Below are 19,998 nucleotides of genomic sequence, written 5' to 3' on the forward strand. Positions count from 1 at the left end.
CTCAACCCTCAGGGTCAACTCCACTCTATTCTTCATTAACTGGGTATGACAGATAATTAGGCAGCAATGGATTCTATCCCCTTGGGTCTGTATCTCATCTTGAAAGCTAAGTTAGAGATGGGGGACTTCCATGGTGCTGTTCACATGGGGCAGCGCTGTCGGACGTGTTTGTGGACTCTACAAACTATGTGAAATTGAGGGATAATGGCTTACGGTGATAAATATGCAAAACGTTATCACTGCCATTCCTGTCTATCATAAACAGTGTGACCATGCAACTTAACATCCAACCGCAACTGCTGTAAAGAGTAAAATTTATTAACACTGTTAATAATTACACTCAAAAAGACAGATTAAAAACTGGTAGTGTCCTGGAAAAAACAGTACATTTGGTTGGTTTGTCCATCAGGAAGAATAAGGAAGCTCAAGCAAAAAATAACAGAAAGTATCAATCCTACAATAGACTGATGAAACTGAATCTCCATATAACAAATTTAGAATAGGTCCCTTTGAGATGGAGATTCTCTCTCGATGATTCTAGCTCACTTTCAATAATAACCAGTCAACACCAGTAAAGCACGCAATTTGTATTAGACCTATTCTCCCAAATGTGGTATAAGGATATTCTAATTGGCACACTGACAGGGATTCAAATAACAGACAATCACAGCATTAAAAAGTCATTTCCTTTGTAATTCTCATTTAATTCCTCTCAGTGGATTAAACATAAAATCTCACTTTATGCCACTGTGATTCTAACACTTCCCTGAAGCACTGTGAGCCTCCATTCTTAACAAACAGAGCTGAGTTCTTCCCAACCAGTGGTCCCATAGTAGAATATAGTAACATTGCTATCTGATAGGAATGCATTTAATCTCAGAGACAGACATGGAGGGAAATGGAGTAACATTCCCTTCACGTTCTACTGACATTGCCCAGTGAGTCCTAGCTCTGGCCACCCTTGCCTTATGAGAAGCTCTAAAGCTTAGCACTATGACAGAACTGAGACTAAGTTTGAGGGGAGAAACCTCTGCTGCCACAGCAGAAAATAATCAACACAAATAAACCTCTCAGATGTCTATTGAGAGTCTGGGTGCTTGGATACCAGAAAATGAGGCACGGGAGAAAACAGGTAAATAAATTAATCAATAAGTTTCATTCAAGGGGCACCTGGGTGGCTCAGTTGATTAAGTGTCCAACTCTTGATTTAGGTTCAGGTCATGATCTCAGGGTTGTGAGATTGAGCCCCGCATCAGCCTCCACATTGAGCATGGAGCCTGCTTAAGATTCTCTCTCTTTCTCTCTCTCTCTGCCTCTCCCCCTCCCACCCCCATATCCCACTCTCCCTCACAAAACAAAGTTCACTCAATAGTTAGCCAAGGACTATTAAAATATATGAGTTAAGAAATGTATGGCCTACTCTGGAAAACAGTATGGAGGTTCCTCAAAAAGTTGAAAATAGAGCTACCCTACGATCCAGCAATTGCACTACTGGGTATTTACCCCAAAGATACAAATGTAGGGATCCGAAGGGGCACGTGCACCCCGATGTTATAGCAGCAATGTCCATAATAGCCAAACTGTGGAAAGAGCCAAGATGTCCATCGACAGATGACTGGATAAAGAAGATGTGGTATATATATATATATATATATATACACACACACACACACACACACACACACACACACACACACACACAATGGAATATTATGCAGCCATCAAAAGGAATGAAATCTTGCCATTTGCAACAATGTGGATGGAACTGGAGGGTGTTATGCTGAGTGAAATAAGTCAATCAGAGAAAGACATGTATCATATGACCTCACTGATATGATGAATTCTTAATCTCAGGAAACAAACTGAGGGTTGTTGGAGTGGTGGGAGGTGGGAGGGATGGGGTGGCCGGGTGATAGACATTGGGGAGGGTATGTGCTATGGGGAGCACTGTGAATTGTGCAAGACTGTTGAATCACAGATCTGTACCTCTGAAACAAATATTACAATATATGTTAAAAAAAAAAAAAAAGATAGCAGGAAGGGGAAGAATGAAGGGGGAGAAATCGGAGGGGGAGATGAACCATGAGAGACGATGGACTCTGAAAAACAAACTGAGGGTTCTAGAGGGGAGGGGGGTGGGAGGATGGGTTAGCCTGGTGATGGGTATTAAAGAGGGCACGTTCTGCATGGAGCACTGGGTATTATACACAAACAATGAATCATGGAACACTACATCAAAAACTAATGATGTAATGTATGGTGATTAACATAACATAAAAATAAAAAAGAAATGTATGGCCTGTGTGGTTCCTGTTCTGGAAGTTATTTGCTAAGTGAGACAATTAAATCATAATCAGTCTTGCAGCAACCATAGCTGTAAATGGCAATTTATAAGGAAATGTGTGGTTAAAGAGCAGGCACACCAAGGGGGTGTGGCTCATCTCAGGACGGTCACAAGCAGGCTCTGGAACCCAAGGTCAATGCCTTGCTGGGATCCTAAGCCTGTGTTAGATTCTTATTGCTGCTGCAACAAACATGCCACTAATTACTAGCTTAAGACAAACATATCATCGTACAGTTCTGGAGGTCAGAAGTCAGAAATGGATTTCACTGGGATAAAATCAAGGTGTTGAAAAGGCTGCATTCCTTCTAGAGGTTCTAGGGGAGAATCCGTTTCCTCACCTTTTCTAGCTTCTGGGAGAGGCCAGTATTCCTCCACCTTCAAAGCCAGCACTTGTATCAGTCTGACCTCTGTTCCCATCACCACAACCCCTTTTCTGACTCACTCTCCTGCCTCCCTCTTCCATTTATAAGGACCTGTGATTACAGTGGGTCCACCAAGATGATCCAAAATAATCTTCTCATGTTAGAATCAGCTCATTTGCAACCTTAGTTCCCACTTACCATGTGACCTAACATATTCACAAGTTCCACGGATTAGGATGTGGATATGTGGAGGGTGGGGGTGCATTATTGTGCCTACCACTCCTTCACATGGCATGCAAAGCCCTCAAACTGTCTTTCTGGCCTCATCTCCCACCATACACCATGTTAATAATACAAGTCACCCTAAAACTTAATGGCTTAAAACAACAAGATGTACTATCTCATAGTTTCTGTGGGTCAGGGTCTCTTAATGAGGCCACAATCAAGATGTCAACTGAGGCTTCATCTGAAAGCTCAACTGTGGAAGAATCAGCTTTCGAGCTTATTCACATGGTTGTTGACAGGATTCCTCCCTCCCTGGCTGTTGACTGGAAGATGTTCCCAGTTCTTTGCCATATAGGTTTCTCCATCAGGCAGCTCATAATGTGGCAGCTGGCTTTCTCAGAGCAAGAAGCAAGCAGAGCCAGAGAGAGATGGCAAGCAAGAGGGAAGTTGGACTTTTGCCACTTCATCTTATAACTTTTGTTGTATTATATTCATGAGAAGTGAGGCCAGCCCTCACTCTGGAGAAGGGGATTTCACAATGGTGTGATTACCAGGAGGTGGGAACTTGGAGCCATGTTAGAAGCTGTCTGGTGCACTCCAATATGTGTCCTGTGCTTTTGTCTCACAAAACCACCAACACTCCCCCAAGAAAGAAAAAAAAATGCTTTAAAGCCCATGTCATATTTGTTCATTAATTTGCTCATCTAAACATTATTTATTCTGTTGCTACTGTGAACTAGGTACTAGCTCAAGGGCTGGAGATAGAACAGTGAACAAGAGACAAAGACCCTTCCCCCTCAGAGTGGACATTCTAGTGGAGAGGGAGACAGACAGTAAAACTACATGCACAGTGTGACAGAGGGTGAGGAGTCATAGCAGGTAAGGGGCACAGTGGGTGTCCATGGGGGTGAGCTGTCTTCTACATGAGAGAGATGGTCTGGGAAGACCTCTGTGAAAACTGGCCTTTGAGCAAAGACATGAAGGAAGTATGGGAGCCACTGTGAGAATATTTGGAGGAGGAGATTTCTGGGCAGTGGGGACAGCAAATGCAAAGGCAGGTGATGGGTTCAGGGAGCAACAAGAAGCTCAGTGCAGCTGGAGCAGATGGAGCAAGGGAGAAAGCAGTGGGAGGGAGGTCCAAAAGACAAGTGGGAGCCAGAACGTACAGGGCCTTGTCATTAGAAAGGACTTTGAATTTTATTCTAAGATGGGAGCCACTGAAGAATGTCCCCCTAAAAGAAGCTGCTTAAAATCCAGTCGTTACAAAAAAAATTAGCCCCTCCCTTCATAATCTCAAGATATTATTTCTAGTTGTATGTTATAGGGAGGTATACATTGCTTTAATATAGCTGCATTTCTGAAATATATATATATATACTTAATATTTACATATAGTTCATTGATCCACATTTTCTAATTATTTAATTTAAAAGATCATATCTGAAGGCCCTGAGTGTTTATAACTGCTTTGTCCCCAGATAAGGAAAGAGAAATCAAATAAAACAGTCTCTAGGTGGGGCACCTGGGTGGTTCCAAGTTGGTTAAGCATCTGACGCTTGATCTCAGCTCAGGTCTTGATCTCAGGGTCATGAGTTGGAGCCCTGCATTAGGCTCCATGCTGGACATGGAGCCTACTTAAAAAAAAAAAAAATACAATTTCTGGGAAACTCGGGTCCATTGCTTGCGTGAAGCCAAACAACCTTAAAGAGCCTAGGCTGGGACCCAGGTCACAGCAACTTATTAATTGCATAAAGGCCAACTTCACCTGGCACATCCTCACCTGAGAGCATAAAAGGACATACTTTGAAGCAAGTGCCTCGAACCATAAGTAAGACGGTGCCTTAGGAACTGCCTAACCTTCAATGAAGTGGTTGCTGATAAACAGCCAGGAGGTTGTCTGGGCCAGTGTACAAAAGCCCAGGAGGAAGGGCCATTTATGCTCCCTCACACACCAGCCACGCTCCTGATGTAATGACCCAGGATTGTGGTGAAGGACACTCTGTCATCATTGCCATCACATCATACTCAGCCCCAAGTGTCTCCTATGACTGTGCCACCTAGAAATCACCTCCACACACCTTGGAGGATTGATAGGAGGGAACTTAGATAAGCATATGGAAATTAGTTCTATCAGAGAAAGAGAGGTGAACATAAGTGGTTAGGAGTGGCCAGGAGTGGGAGGAGGGCAGACTGTTTTACAAAAAGCATATATAAGAGAAGGGTTTTAGAAACACTCCATTTTCAAAACAGGGATCTGTGCATGGGATCTGTAGACAGGACAAGAGAGAGTGGGATGGCCTGGTTCACCCTCCACCTCCTGAACCTTCTCTGGGCTGTGGCTGGGACCAGCACCTGGACCCAAAGCTCATGCTGTGAGTATGGTGGTTCTTCCAGAGAGGTCAGGGAAGCAGCTCCCCCAGGGAAAGGGGGAAACCTCACACACGGAGGTCTGCTGAGGAGAAAGTGATTGAAAACAGTAATCACTGTAGGAGTTCCAAATGGGTGAGTCAGGGTGAGTACATGCTTCATCTTTCCTGGTCAAATAGCATAAGTTCGACATTTGGGGAAAGATGGCAGAGGAGTAGGGGACCCTATTTCAACTGGTCCCCGGAATTGAGCTGGATATCTACCAGACCACTCTGAGCACCCATGAAACCAGCCTGAGGTGTAAGAAGATCTGGATCTCTACAAACAGAATATCGCAGGCGGTTGGTTTTGAGGTACAAAGCAGGGAGCCGTGATTCCGCGGGCAGATATCGGAGGATAAACGGCAGCGGGAGGGAGCCTGGCCGTGGGGATCCTACACCGCCGGTGAGTGACAGCCTCGCACGCTGGGGACGGGGCACAGACTCGCAGACCAGTAGCGGCGGGGAAAGGACTTTAGGGCAGCCCCCGGGGTGGAAACGCGGAGCCGTGGGGTCGCGCTGGCGAACTGGGAGCGGCTGGTGGTTTTAGAAACACAAAGGGCAGAGATGTGCTCCGACCTGGAGGCAGGACTGGGGGTGCTGCAGAGGGGCAGGAGGGGCACACAACCCAGGCCGCTGCAGTTTATAGCAGCACGGACAGAAACAGAGGAACCGAACCTGCCCCCACGGTACATACCCCCAAGACTGTCTACACCTGTCCCTTCAGCTCCAGACACTCCACCGCCATCAGTTTCACCAGCGCCTCCAGGCCCAAAGGATCCACTTTCTCCAGGACCAGCAGCCAGGCTGCGCCCCAGGCCAGGCACAAGCACCCTCCAAATGCCAGTACGAGAGATGTGGGAACCTGAGAGGCGCAATGAAGATGGGACAGTCCAACCTGGCCATTCCATGATGTATTATCAGCCCTTCTCCACCACCAACCTCCTCAACTGGAAACATAAAACCCCATCCTACTCTGAGAAACCACAGGCCATGGCAGACCTCATAGAATCCCTCTTCCAGACTCATCGGCCAACCTGGGAAGACTGCCAACAATTACTCCACACCCTGTTTAACAAAGAGGAAAGGAGGAGAATAATGAAAGGTGCACAGCAGTACCTGGAAGAGCACACACCAGTGGGAGCCATCAACCCTACTGCTTGGGCTAATACAGCTGCACCTGAAGAGCACCCAGCATGGGACTTCACCACAACCAAGGGACAGGCCCACATCTGTCAGTACCAGGAGGCCCTCCTCTGGGGAATCCGGGCAGGAGCTAAGAAACCCATGAACATGACTAAGGTATCCTCGGTCACTCAACAACCAGGGGAGTCCCCCAGGGAATACTAGGAAAGACTATGTGAAGCCTACAGGATATACACTCCATTTGACCCCAAGGCACAGGAAAGCCAACAGATGGTAAACACCTCCTTCATGGCTCAGGCCGCCCCACACATCAGAAAAAAACTTCAGAAACTAGAGGGTTTAGCCAGGATGAACATCACCCAACTAATAGAGATTGCCAATAAGGTCTACATGAACAGGGAGGTCACAGCCGAACGGGAAGCCAACAAAAAGATGAAAAAGAAAGTCAGCCTCCTCGCCACCACCCTGAAAGAAAAGGATAACACAAAGACGTGGAGACCCCAACCACCAAAAGGGGGGAAGCCCAGAACCCCCTTGGCAAGGGATCAATGTGCCTACTGTAAAGAGAAAGGGCACTGGAAAAACAAATGCCCAGCTGCTACAAGGAAGAACCCCGAGAGGAGAACCTCATAGGCCTTGCGGGAATGGACTCAGACTGAGGGGGACCGGGCTCTTTCCTCCTTGGCCCCCATGAGCCCACGGCCAGAACGAAGGTGGGGGGCCAACCAGTGACTTTTATGGTTGATACTGGGGCCGAGCACTCTGTTGTCACCTCCCCAGTGGCCCCTTTCAGCAAAAGGACTGCGACCATCATTGGGGCCACCAGGACGTGGGCAATACAACACCCTTTTGCCAGGCTCACCAGTGTGAACTCAGGGGCCACGAGGTCCGAAATGAATTCCTTTATCTGCCTGATAGCCCCATCCCTCTTCTGGGCCAACACATACACTCTAAGCTTAAGGCTCAGATAACCTTTGAGCCCACTGGACACACTAGCCTCCAACTGAACCCAAGGCAAGAGGAGATGGGGTCTCTGAACAGGTCTGGCCAAATTACCTAAGCCCAGTCGTGTGTGAAATGCTTCAGAACACTTGATGGAGACAAAGCGGAGCAACCAAAATTGAGATCATGAGACAGGCCTGGGGGTCTGGAATTTGCGGAGGTCGGAAGACCTGGGAGTCAATTCAGCCTTCTCTAACAAGGCAAGATCTCCAGCTGTTTAGGTTCTTTAGCTTCACAGAGCACCTTTCCCTGTCGTCTCTGGGTGGTGGGAGGTTGGGGCAAGCATCCCCCAGGGATGGACAGGTCTCAGGTAGGGAGAGGCAGGGGACACTGGCTCTTCTGGAGAGAACTGGGGCAAGGAAGTCGGGGGAGGAAGCCACTAAAATGAAAACAGAGAAGAGGTCAGATCAAAAGCCAAGCTACTACACTGTTCAAAGGCAGATTCCGGTTGTCTGTCTGGGGTAGGGCTGACACTGGTGATTTAGACAGGATACCCCGGGCCATACAGATCCTGCTGGTCCACTGGCCGCACTCTAAACAGCAAGGCTTAGACACTGTTTCCAAACCTCCTTTATAAGAGTCACCTGGGAGGACCTTGTTAAAAAGGCAACTATTTGGGGAATGGGGTAGCCAGGTGATGGGTATTATGGAGGGCACGTGTTGTGATAAGCACTGGGTGTAATACTATCTGGCCTATGCAAACCCACTGAATCAAAATGGGCGGGATGGGGGGGGATATCTCAGAAGCTGTGTGTTTAAAAAGCAACCCCCGGGGGCATCTAAGTGGCTCAGAAAAAAAAGAAATGTGGATGACCTCCTCCTCGCCAGTGACACACAAGAAGACTGTACAAAAGTCACCAAGGCCCTCCTACAGCTCCTGTCAGACTCGGGATACCGAGCCTCATGGAAGAAGGCACAAATCTGCCAACAACAGGTCCAATACCTTGGTTTTCTCCTCATCCAAATGAAAAGAGAACTGGGGCCGGAGAGGAAAAGGATCATCATCTCCCTGCCACAGTCCCAGACAAAAAGGGGCCTACAAGAATTCCTGGGGGCTGCAGGATTCTGCAGCATCTGGATCCCAGGGTTCTCGGCAATAGCAAGACCCCTTTATGATCTCTTAGGGGGACCAGATCGAGAACCCCCTGTCTGGACTGAAAAGGAAAAAAATAGCGCTCAGGGTACTCAACTAGACTGTTGGACCCTGGCAACGGCAGTTGCTTACCTGTCAAAGAAGCTGGACCCTGTGGCAGCGGGATGGCCACCGTGCCTCAGGGCGCTGGCAGCCACAGTCCTACTCATCAAGGAGGCGGACAAACTTACCCTGGGGCAAGAACGTAATGTCAAGTTCCCTCATGCAGTTGTGTCCCTCCTGAATGCACAGGGACACTGCTTCCTTTCCAACTCTTGGCTAGCACAATACCAAGGGCACCTCTGCGAAAACCCACAAATCACCCTCGAAACAGTAAGGACATTAAATCCAGCAACCTTTCTCCCCACAGAAAAGGGGGAACCAGACCATGACTGCTCCGAGATGACTGATGAAGTCTATGCAAGCCATCCAGATCTGCGGGATCAAGCCATAAAGAATCCAGAGCTCACGCTGTTCAGCGATGGCAGCAGTTACCTACAAGAGGGTGCCCGGAAAGCAGGTTATGCAGTAACTACAACCACTGAAGTCCTAGAAGCTAAGGCATTACCAGCTGGATGGTCAGCTCAATGGGCTGAATTACATGCCTTAGTCCAAGCCCTCACCCTCGGTGAAGGCTAGCGAGTCAACATCTATACTGACTCTCGGTACGCCTTTGCAACTGTATATATACATGGAGCCCTCTACAAGGGAAGGGGCCTCCTAACCACAGCAGGAAAAGCTATCAAGAACAAGGAGATACTGAGACTCCTCGAACCCATCTGGCTTCCAAAGGAAGTAGCAATCCTGCACTGTAAGGGACACCAGAAAGGAGACGATCCCATAACGTGGGGAAATCATCTGGCTGATAAGGCAGCCAAGACCGCAGCCAGTGAGGACATAGACAGAGGCCCTTCCCTCACCATGGCCCTAACACCCCCAGAAGAAGTCCCTCTGCCCAGTTACACTAAAAAGGAAAAGGAATGGGCCATGGCTGAGGGGGCCACCCTGACTGAAAAGGGATGGTGGATGAGGCCAGATGGGCACATCTTTGTCCCAACAGCAACTGGAGGGCATCTAGTCAAGAAACACCACCAACTCACTCATCTGGGAAAAACTGCATTAGAACTGCCCTTCTCAAGAAGCACTACTACATCAGTCAGCTGCCAGCACTATGCCGAGCAACGAGTGAGTGATGTATAACACGTGCTAAAAATAATGCTTGGTCTGCACCATGGTCCCTGCCAGGTGTCCAGAGGATGGGAGCTACCCCCTTCAAAAATCTAGAGGTAGACTTCACAGATGTGCAGCTGAGCAGGGGTTTCAAATATCTCCTAGTAATAGTATGCACGTACTCTGGGTGGGTCGAAGCCTTCCTGACCAGGACAGAGCAAAGCTGGGAAGTAGCTAAAGTCCTTTTGTGGGAGATCATGCCCTGGTTCAGCCTGCCATTAACAATCCATAGTGACAATGGACCCGCATTTGTGGTGGACATTGTACAGGTCTTGACCAAATCTCTCAATATCACCCGGAGACTACACACCGCTTACCGGCCCCAAAGTTCAGGGAAAGTAGAGTGAATGAATCGCACCCTCAAGGGAACCTTAGGAAAGTTTTGTCAGGAGACTAACTTCCATGGCCGGATCTCCTACCCTAGCTCTCCTGCATGCTTGCTGCACACCCGGGACATCAGGTTTCTCCCCATTCGGATTAATATGTGGACAGCCTCCCCCATGCTTGGGAAGCCTTCCAGGAAACTTGGATTAGGTTGGAGATAAAGGGATAAAGGAGCAGCTTCAGGCCCTGGGGGCCACCCTAAATAAATTACAAAAGTACACCTTTGAAAGGGCCCCAATCTTCTTAGGGTCTCAGGTACACCCCTTCCAGGTAGGGGACTCAGTTTGGGTCAAATACTGGAAGAAAGAAGAAAGCTCATCATTCGGACAAGGAGTTGCACCTGTGGAGAGTCCAGCCAGACTTCACGAACCCACTCCTGCTTCACCCTCGACGAGACCCCACCAACTGATGGACACCTGCTCATTGTGGTCCCTGGCTCTCATTGGTGTGATTTCCCTCATACTATTGAAATTACTTTTCAGTGGTAATTTTAAGATTTCCACTTGATTGATATAAGAAGAAAATGGATCCTTTGAGATGTGTGGTTTTATTTCTTCTTGGTTGTCTGTGCTCCTTTTAGATGTTTCCATTCCTGAAAAGCCCAAGCTTAGATTTGTTGAAAGGGTACCACTCGTGCCAAAAGTGAGAAGGGAACCTAAGAACTTGAGTGACATCCGGGGACCTTCTACTGAAGCTACTGAGTTCACAGAAGGCAGTTTTGCAATCTTGGTAAGTGAGTTGTCAAGCAGCTACAGGATGGAAGCCAGGACTAGCAAAATCTCATGCCCTTGGAGTTCATTCTCGTCCTCCACGGGTTTTATTGAACTGCCACCATTTGCTGTTGAAACTGATGTGCACTACCCAGTAGACGTTTGAGTTGTGTGTCTTTCTTTTTCATGTCAAGTGAAAATAATGTAAAAACAGGAGAAGGAAGGCTACCTAATTGGCCCCTATAATCAGACTATGAAATCTTCTCAGGCCTCTGGTGAAAATAAAACTATCCATGACTTAGGATGTGAGACAGCGGTTTCTGTCCTAGAGTAGCTTCCCCGGAGGCTTGACGTCAGTAGCTGCACAAGTGGGTGTGGACTAGGATGGATTTCCCATCAGGCAGCCAGAGCGGTATTTTACAGTCCTTCCCACAGGCTGCTGATCCGCCCCTGGCAGCCTCTCACAACCTCATGCCCACACCCTGTCCCTCACTCTACGCCAGCCACTCTGGCTTTGGCTCACACTCACCAAGCCACTCCTCTGCCTTTAACTGTTGTGTTTTCCCTTGGCTAGTTTCTGCCATTCTGCTCTCGGCTTTAAGTATCACCTCCTCAAAGAGGCCTTCCCTGGTTATCCATTGAAACGGGTCCACCTTGTTTTCATTTATTACTGTACCCTAGGCTTTTCCTCCATGGTATGTAGTAGAACTTTTATTTTTATTTTTATGTATATCATTGAAGCCACAGTTACTATAAAAGAGCCCATAAAATATATGTAAGTCCCCACATGTTTTCTAATTCTTTCATCCACTTTTAGGCCCTGGGTGGTGGTTACCTCCATCAGGCCATTTTGAAATTATGCACCTGACAATCATTTTTAGAGTGGGGCAATCAACCGCTCTATGGACCCCAAGAACATGTTTGCTTTATGGAGAGTACCAGCCCCTTTCAAGCCCATCACCCACAAGGGTATGGGACAGAGGCAAAGGTGCCATTGATCACTATGTGACTCCCGCGAAGGCTGGCCATCTCATAGTAGAGGTGGGTGGGCGTTGTGAATTCAAATAAGCACAAGGTTCCCTCGACCAAGTTGCCCACAAGTTGCCCTTCCCAGCAAAGGAAGGTGCTGCAGGAAATCAACATCCTTCTAACAAAGCATTCTAAACAGAGCATTCTGCTACCAGAATTGCTTATGGAACAGACTGCCACCTTCTGCCTCCACATCTACTGCCAACTCATTATTCATCCATTTTTCTCTCTATGATACCTTTTTCCTTAGTTTTCTCTAGCCTTTATCTATTCTACCACCTAATCCCACCCAGATCTGGGGCATCGGGCCACAAACAACGGATGCCTTAAGGACATGAGATTTCAAGTAAGTGAAAGCAGGTCCGACCCTCCCCCCAAATGGCTTACCTTTTTCAGGCAAATATGCCCCCGGTGGTAGAAGCTAAGATGATCACAAGGATATTACAGCAGATCATGATCACAATATTCTTCTGCTCGTCCAGACAAGGAAAGAAAAAGCATGTGAGAAGCAGCGTCACTGTGCAGAGTTGCAAGGGAAGGAAGACAAAAGTGGATCCAGACATGGAGGAAGATGTGAAGGGAAAGGGAGATGGATCTGGCTTCTAGAACCCAAGATGTGAATAGAAGCGTAGCTTTCAGGCAAGAGATTCAAAATTAGATCAACAGCGATCTCTGAGGGTGTTTAGGATGTTGTTCTGCTTTCTGGATCCCATCACATGAGAGTTATCCCCTTCCTCTCCTAGAGCTAGGTACCCATGATGAATGAACCGAATTCCTGGTAGGAGTACCTTAAACCTGAAACTCAAATATAGTTACAATGTATTCTTTGAGAGTTAAAGCATTTTCAGAAATTAGAACTTTTGATCCATCTGGTCTGGAACATGGTTGAAAGGATTTTAACACTTTTCCGAAACCTAAAGAAGAACCACCACATGGCGGCACCCAACCACTATTTTGCAGGGAAATAGAGCCAGAACTGTTTCACAATCAATATAAAGTCACTTATTTTTAAGTTATAATAAAATAATCAAGTTTACATTAAAAGAAGGGGGGGAATCGGAGGGGAGACAAACCATGAGAGACGATGGACTCTGAAAAACAAACTGCGGGTTCTACAGGGGAGGGGGTGGGAGGATGGGTTAGCTGGGTTAGCACCCAGCCCATGCAGAGACACAACAGCCATCTACAATCTCGACACGTCAGCTCACAAGTGAGCCACGGGCCTCATGTTCCATGCCCTTTACCGTACCAGGTCTTGTCTGACTGTAACTGAGCACAGCGGCTAACAGCAAGAGTCTCTGTCACCAGGAGACTCGGGCTCAAATCCCTGCCCTGCCACTCACTAGCTGTGTGACGTTGGGAAGGCCACGTCACCTTGGTGTTCCTGTTCTCTCATGTACAGAACGGAGCGAGGACAGCACCTCCCTCACCCACGTGAGCAGTGAATGAGAACGCACACAGTGCCCCACACACTCTCACAGCTACTATTGGAAGCTGCCCCTAACCACCTCCACCTCTGCCCATGAAAACAGGTATTGGGATTCGTTTTGGGGGAAGAAATGATGAATGCCACCTCCACCCTCTGATCAACAGTCTGCTTTCCCAAACCAACTGGGCAAAAATGCAGTTGGAACAAAGAGACCTTTTGGGCCCCAGGGGAACTTAGTCTATGACCTCGCCTCACTGAACAAAGGTCTAAACCGAAGGGGTGGAGACCTGGCCCCCCAAGAACTGTCTGCAGACTGAATAATAATATGTCCTGCACCTCGATAGCGCCAGCATTATTGTTCACACGGACATAGAGCTGGGAAATGGGACCAGTAAGAGAAAAGTCAAGGGACCAAGTTAAAGCACCGAGTCACACGACTCGGCAGCCGGCAGCACACTTTGGTTCTGTACTCTTTCAACTGCAGTCCTGCTTCCAGAACAAGAACCATTTGGGGAGGGGCACCTCGGTGGCTCAGATGGTTAAGCGTCTGCCTTCAGCTCAGGTCATGATTCCAGGGTCCTGGGATCGATCCCCGCAGCAGGCTCCCTGCCAAGCAGGGAGCCTGCTTCTCCCTCTCCCTCTACTGTTCCCCCTGTTTGTGCTCTCTCGCTCTCTCAGTCTGGCTAAAGTGTGGGTGACATGGGGGAGGGTGGCAGGAGGAAAGGATGTGGAGGAGGGAAGGCATGTGACTAAGACAATTCCCATGTTCTCTGCTGAAACGTTCCAGCTTTAACCTTCAGGTCCTAGGGAGCCAAGTAACAATTTAGAGCAAAATGATAGTGTCTAGCTCATTCCTTGTCCTTGAGGAACCTAAAATATAGCCCTAAACCCCACTCTAAAAATGTGAAAAAGTTTGCTGAGGTGGCGGTAACAAATGGGAGTCTCAGGACAGGAGAGATTGAAGTGAATGTGACCCATTCTGGAACACCTCATGGAAAAAAGATGGCCTTGATATGGCAGGATTTGGATGGGGGCCTGGGGAAAAGCTTTTCAGGTGGGGAACTATGTCAACTATGACTTCTCCAGGCCCTCTGAAATTCCTGGGAGAACAAAATGCTCAGGGATTGTCAACAGGTATTTATTGAATTGTTGGGGAAAGGCATTTAGGATGTTTGCAAACTTTAGAAGCATCAGAACTTTCAGAATCACCTGCAGGGCTTATTGAACTCCAGATTGCTGGGCTGTGCTCCAGGACATTCTTCTTCAGATTCTTATCAGGTCCCAGGATTTGCATTTCTGAATGTTCTCAGGTGATGCTGATGCTGCTGTTCCCAGGACTACACTTGGATCCACCGACTCAGCTAACAGCACCTTAAGGAGCACCCTGTTCAGTGGCTCCCAAACTTGCTCAAAATTATCTGAAATCCTATTTAAAAAGACAGACTACAGTCCTGTGGGATCAGTCATAGCTGGAAGCCTTGGAATACATAAGAATCACTGCAGGTTCTTGCTGGGAATGTAAGTTCCCAGAGTCTATCCCAATTTTAACAATTGCCCACAGGTGATTCATGGAAACCCACACTTTGGGAAACCTTGAACAGGTCCTTACGACTGCTGATGAGGAGGGAGTGAAGCAGGCCTCCAGTTCTCCTTCAATTAGCTTCACTCCACTTTCATCTGTTTTACCTTCGAGACTTTTTTTTAAATCACCAATACTATAAATCCTCTGTGCCGTTTGATTTCAAGTGTATGATCATGATTCCAAATAAGAAATCAGTGTGCCTAGGAGCTACTCAATAAATGTCATCTTTGACAAATCAATGAGGATTCCAAAAATGAATCCAAATCCTGCTTCTTTTCATATATTCCCCTGCTATTTCCAGCATGTGTATAATAAAACATTGTAAAACATTTATGTTATTTGTGCTGGTAGTTGTGGTCTTTTGAGGCTCAGGAATGACCTAAAGGAAAACAGAGAGACCAGTCCAACTACCATAAGCATTGGGCCTGGTTCTAGAATCAGCAGTCTGAACAAAGCCTTTCCAAAAGAGGGGGGAGAAAAACCTTCACCCAATGTAGCATTTCACACTTCCCTTTCAGCTTTAGCTCCCTCTAGACATCACGTTATAACGGGAGAAAAGAGATCAGATAAATTCATCGCTACCATGGCATTTTCGTCACCCTAGTTCTGCCAAGAGGGACTTCTGCTCACAGAAGAAACTCACTCTAGGCTTCCCCACTGTGCCTCTCACTTGGGGAAAAAGATGTGTTGTACCAAGGGACAAGCCCCCAAGAACCCAAGCCCCCAGAATTACCTGCCCAAATGGTCCTGAGCTCACATCCAAGGCCTGCATGAGCCCATTCCTGAGTCTACCCGCCCAGGTGTACATACTGCTGGGCCCAGTGGGTGGCCAAAGGGTAGTTGTGTACTGGGAATATGGAAAGAGCTTGGACATGTCATCTGTAGTATCCACACACATGTGGTCCATCAGAGCGGGGCTAAACAGAGGAGAAACCAGACCATAGGCCACAGGAAGGGGAGTGGAATAGTGATGGATAGTGGCTTGAACCACACTGCAGTGCTCCAGCATGGAACTCTGAGGCTGAGGATGCTAAATTCAATCTTTCTCATTATGAAAGCTGATTTGTCAAAACAGGAGGGCAGAACCTATCCTGATTAAGCTTCCTCAACTGATTTATAACTTTTATAGATATGGCAGATATTTATATCTGTACCCCTGCTTTAGTCCCCAGACATGCTAGGGAGAAACAGACCTGCAGCCCTTGGCACTCAGCTCAGAGTAGCTTGTGCTGGGTATCTTCTGATCTCCCTGGGAGCTCTTAGGACCTTGTCTGTTCTGCCAATTAGCTTTGAACCACTAGACATCGTGGTTCTTGGCTCACTCCCCAGTGTTCACCTTCAGTCAGTCAAGCAAATCACCAGAATTACATAACTCTTGCTTGTCAGCTCAGAGAGAGGTGAAACAAAAGAAGTAGAGATTATCTCAAAGTGGTTCTGCTTGGTTGGATAAAGAAACGCTAAACAGACAACTCTAGCATAGTTAATAGTTGGGTGACCATGACTACAAAGCCAGATGCTTAAACCCCAAATTCACTCTCAATCCTGACAGAAGCCACACCAATCATTTACTTTTATTTTCTGGCTTTCTCCTGTATAAATGTCTAATATTTATTCTGAGATTATCTACCAACACATGTTACTAATTAATCTTTTGCCTTAAGGATCTTAGGTGGTTCCTTTCAGCAAATATTTGACGACCTCAGGATACAGCAGGAAATACAACGAGAAAGACTTATCTTTACCTTTGAGGAACTCACAAGCTGGCAAGGACAAGCACATTAAACAAACACAGTTAAGAAATAATTCCGCAAGTAACTGATTGGAACTTTCACAAGTGTTACAAGGGAAAGTATGGAGTGCCACGAGAGTAGATAACAGGGGAACAGAACCTGGTCTGGGGGTGCAGATAGAGCATCACTGAGGAAGTAGTTCTTAAGCTGAGGGACATGAAGTGGCACCACCCAAAAGCAAGACTTCAAGAGGAAAACTATAACGGTCAATGAGACTTGAGGAGGGAAGGAACTTGGCATTGTGGAAGAACAAGAATGAGTGAGGCTAAAGTATAACGTACATGATAATGAGGTAATGCTGGACACACAGGCAAGGGTCCGAAGGTACAGGTTCTGAGAGATTCACATTTAAAATATGGAGTCTCCTTCAAAGTGCAATGGAAGTATTCAAGGTTTTTAACCAGGAAGCAAATAATCAGAAGCATGTTTTTGAAGATCACTGTAGGAGTGAAACTGAATACTCAGAGCCCAAACAGTCACAGACATCTCTTCAATTCTATGATGATTTCGTCATCATAGAATTGAACTTTTTACAAACATTACCAGCATAACAGTAAAATACCTCTTCTGCAAGGAAAATGCAAACTGACATTTTCATAGATTAAAAGTCTTAGGGTAGTCTTAGGTAGTCAAACTCTGTTGCTTGAGAATTCCTTTTCTTTAAATAGGGATTATGTATTAATCAAGATTGATCAATGCTGCTCTAGGAGTTGCATGGAGAATGGCTTGGAGGAAGTACAAGCAGCTAAGACAAAAATCTGGAAGTTATGGTGGGGGTGCAGAACCCCTGGTAATCTAGACCAGAGTAGGAGCAGTAGAGGCAGAAACAAAGCAGACTGGTTCCAGAAGGGAGAATGTTTGACCCTGGTGATTGATTAGATCATTTTGTGGGGAGACAGAGGTATCATGCTTGACCACCAGACTTCAGGTGGATACAACTGAATTGATGGTTATTAGTGAGATAATAAGAGTTAGCAATTATGTGCTGCCTATTATGGACGAGGTACTATTCTCAGCAATCGTGTGGTAACTCATCAAACTCTCACGAAACTTAGGGGTAAGAATTATTAGCATTTACATTTTACTGATAAATTGAGATTCAGAGAGGTTAACTGACTTACCTAAGGTCACACAGCTCTTAAATAGCAAAGAATCACCAATGAAGAAGCAGGTTAGCAATAGAAGAAAAAGTTTTGAATTGGGGATATGCTAGCTTTGAGATTCCTATGAGACATCCAAGTAGAAATGTAGAGAAAGTTTTTGGCTATAATTTGGGACTCAGAAGGGAATCCAAGATAGAAATTAAAATGTGGGGGACGCCTGGGTGGCTGAGTCGGTTAAGCGTCTGCCTTCGGCTCAGGTCATGATCCCAGGGTCCTGGGATCGAGTCCCACATCGGGCTCCCTGCTCCGCGGGGTGCCTGCTTCTCCCTCTGCCTCTGTCTCTCTCTCTGTCTCTCATGAATAAATAAATTTAAAAAAATCTTTAAAAAAAAAAAAAGAAATTAAAATGTGGGAAATGTTAGTATATTTGTAGCCTTCAAATTAGATGTGAGAGCACCTAGAGTGTGTAGCAGGAGAAACAACAACAGTTTAGTACAAAGTCCCAAAGACATATAACATTCAAAGTTCAAAAAAATATACTGGTAGTGAGTACAAAGGAGCAGTCAGAAAAGCTGGGAAGACAATCAGGGGGTGGAGTTTGATGCCATTGTCACAGAAGGGAAAAATGTATCTCAAATTAAAGACTCTACTACACTCAGTGCTCTTAAGATTTCAGGTAGAAAAGACAACCCACAGAATGGAGAAGATATTTGCAAATCACATAACTAATAAGGGACTTGTCTCCAGATTATAAAAAGAACTCTTACAACTCAATAATAAAAGAGAAATCACCCAGTTTAAAAACAGGCAAAAGAACTTTTTGGAGTGATGAAAATGTGCCATAACTGATTGTGGTGATGGTTGCACATATCTGTGAATGCTCTTATCTGTGAACACACAAAAGTCCATTGAAACAAAAACCACTGAAACCACTTCATATGGCTGAATTGTATATGATATGAATTATTTCTCACAAAAGCTGTTTCTTCAAAAGTGAAGGTGAAAACAAGAAGCTGCCATGGGAACATTTGGGACATTTGGGAACATTACATTTGGGAACAGCTTGTTGGCAGTATCAGCTGAGGAGTTCGATACAATGGTGGAGACAGAAGACAACTGGAGAACTTTAAAGTCTCTGCCAGCCCTCTGACTGTTCCCTGGCCTTCATCTGCTCAGCTCTGAATCAGAGGACTGATCCTTGCAAACTTCTTCCCCAGACCCCTCTACTAACTGACTCCTTTTTAGGAGCAATCGAAGGGAGGCTGGATGGTAGGGATTTACAGCTGGTTCCATGGCCTGTCATCTACCTTCCAGGGATGCTTGGGGATTTGACCCTTGGTTAACTCTCCTAACATTAACTCAGGGAACTGTTATGAATTTACCTACAGCGAATGCAAAAGAAATGACAATCTAGAAGATGACTATTTACTGTTTCATCACTGATGTCCCAGAGAATGGGAGCTAGTCACATATACCTGAAGGGCTGTGTAACTAACTAGGTAGGTAAAAAAGGTGAAGAGACCCCAGCACTGATGGTTTCCTTAGGCTAAGGTTGTCCACATACGCTCAAGCGTCATCTCTTGTGGCCATGCCCATCTCAAGTGCAGAATGACTGGAACATCAGAGCTATGCCTGGAAGTCCTAACATCTCCTCCTTGTTGATACTGTGCACTCTGAGTAGTTTCATGTCCTGAAGCCTTCCTTATGGCTAAGTAAACTTGATCCTGGGTGAAGCTCATTGTGCCTCATGAGTTGGATTATCAATTTGCATCCACCTCATTGCTGCTGGAAGAGCAAAGGAGAAATTGCAAGGCACTGCCAGGAGACTGAGGGTGGGAGAAGAGGAGGGTCTAGGGTGTTTCTCCCCTGAATCTCTTCTCCTGAGACATCTCCAGTGGGTCTACATCCTGCCAGGCAGCCCTATTTTCCATGGTTCCATCGCCTCCGTCAGCCCCTTGAGGGCTGGCTGGGATGGTGTCTCTCTGCAGTTGCTAACTAAACTGAGTTGTCCCATCTTCTCCTATTTCTTCTTTCAGCTCCCGCAAACCTCAGAAACTAAACCCCCATATTAAGTCACTCTATTGAACTACCTGGTGTGTTTTCTGCTTTCCTAACTGGACCCTGA

General features: G+C 46.4%; 1 protein-coding gene across 1 annotated transcript in view; it reads right to left on the reverse strand.

Annotated features, from left to right (window-relative positions):
• The window catches only part of LOC118547243 (uncharacterized), a 215,832-nt gene that overhangs the window by 16,162 nt on the left and 179,672 nt on the right, over nt 1-19,998 (reverse strand). The gene's annotated exons all lie outside the window — the stretch shown is intronic.

Source organism: Halichoerus grypus, chromosome 11, assembly GCF_964656455.1.
Source record: "Halichoerus grypus chromosome 11, mHalGry1.hap1.1, whole genome shotgun sequence".
Classification (NCBI taxonomy): domain Eukaryota; kingdom Metazoa; phylum Chordata; class Mammalia; order Carnivora; family Phocidae; genus Halichoerus; species Halichoerus grypus.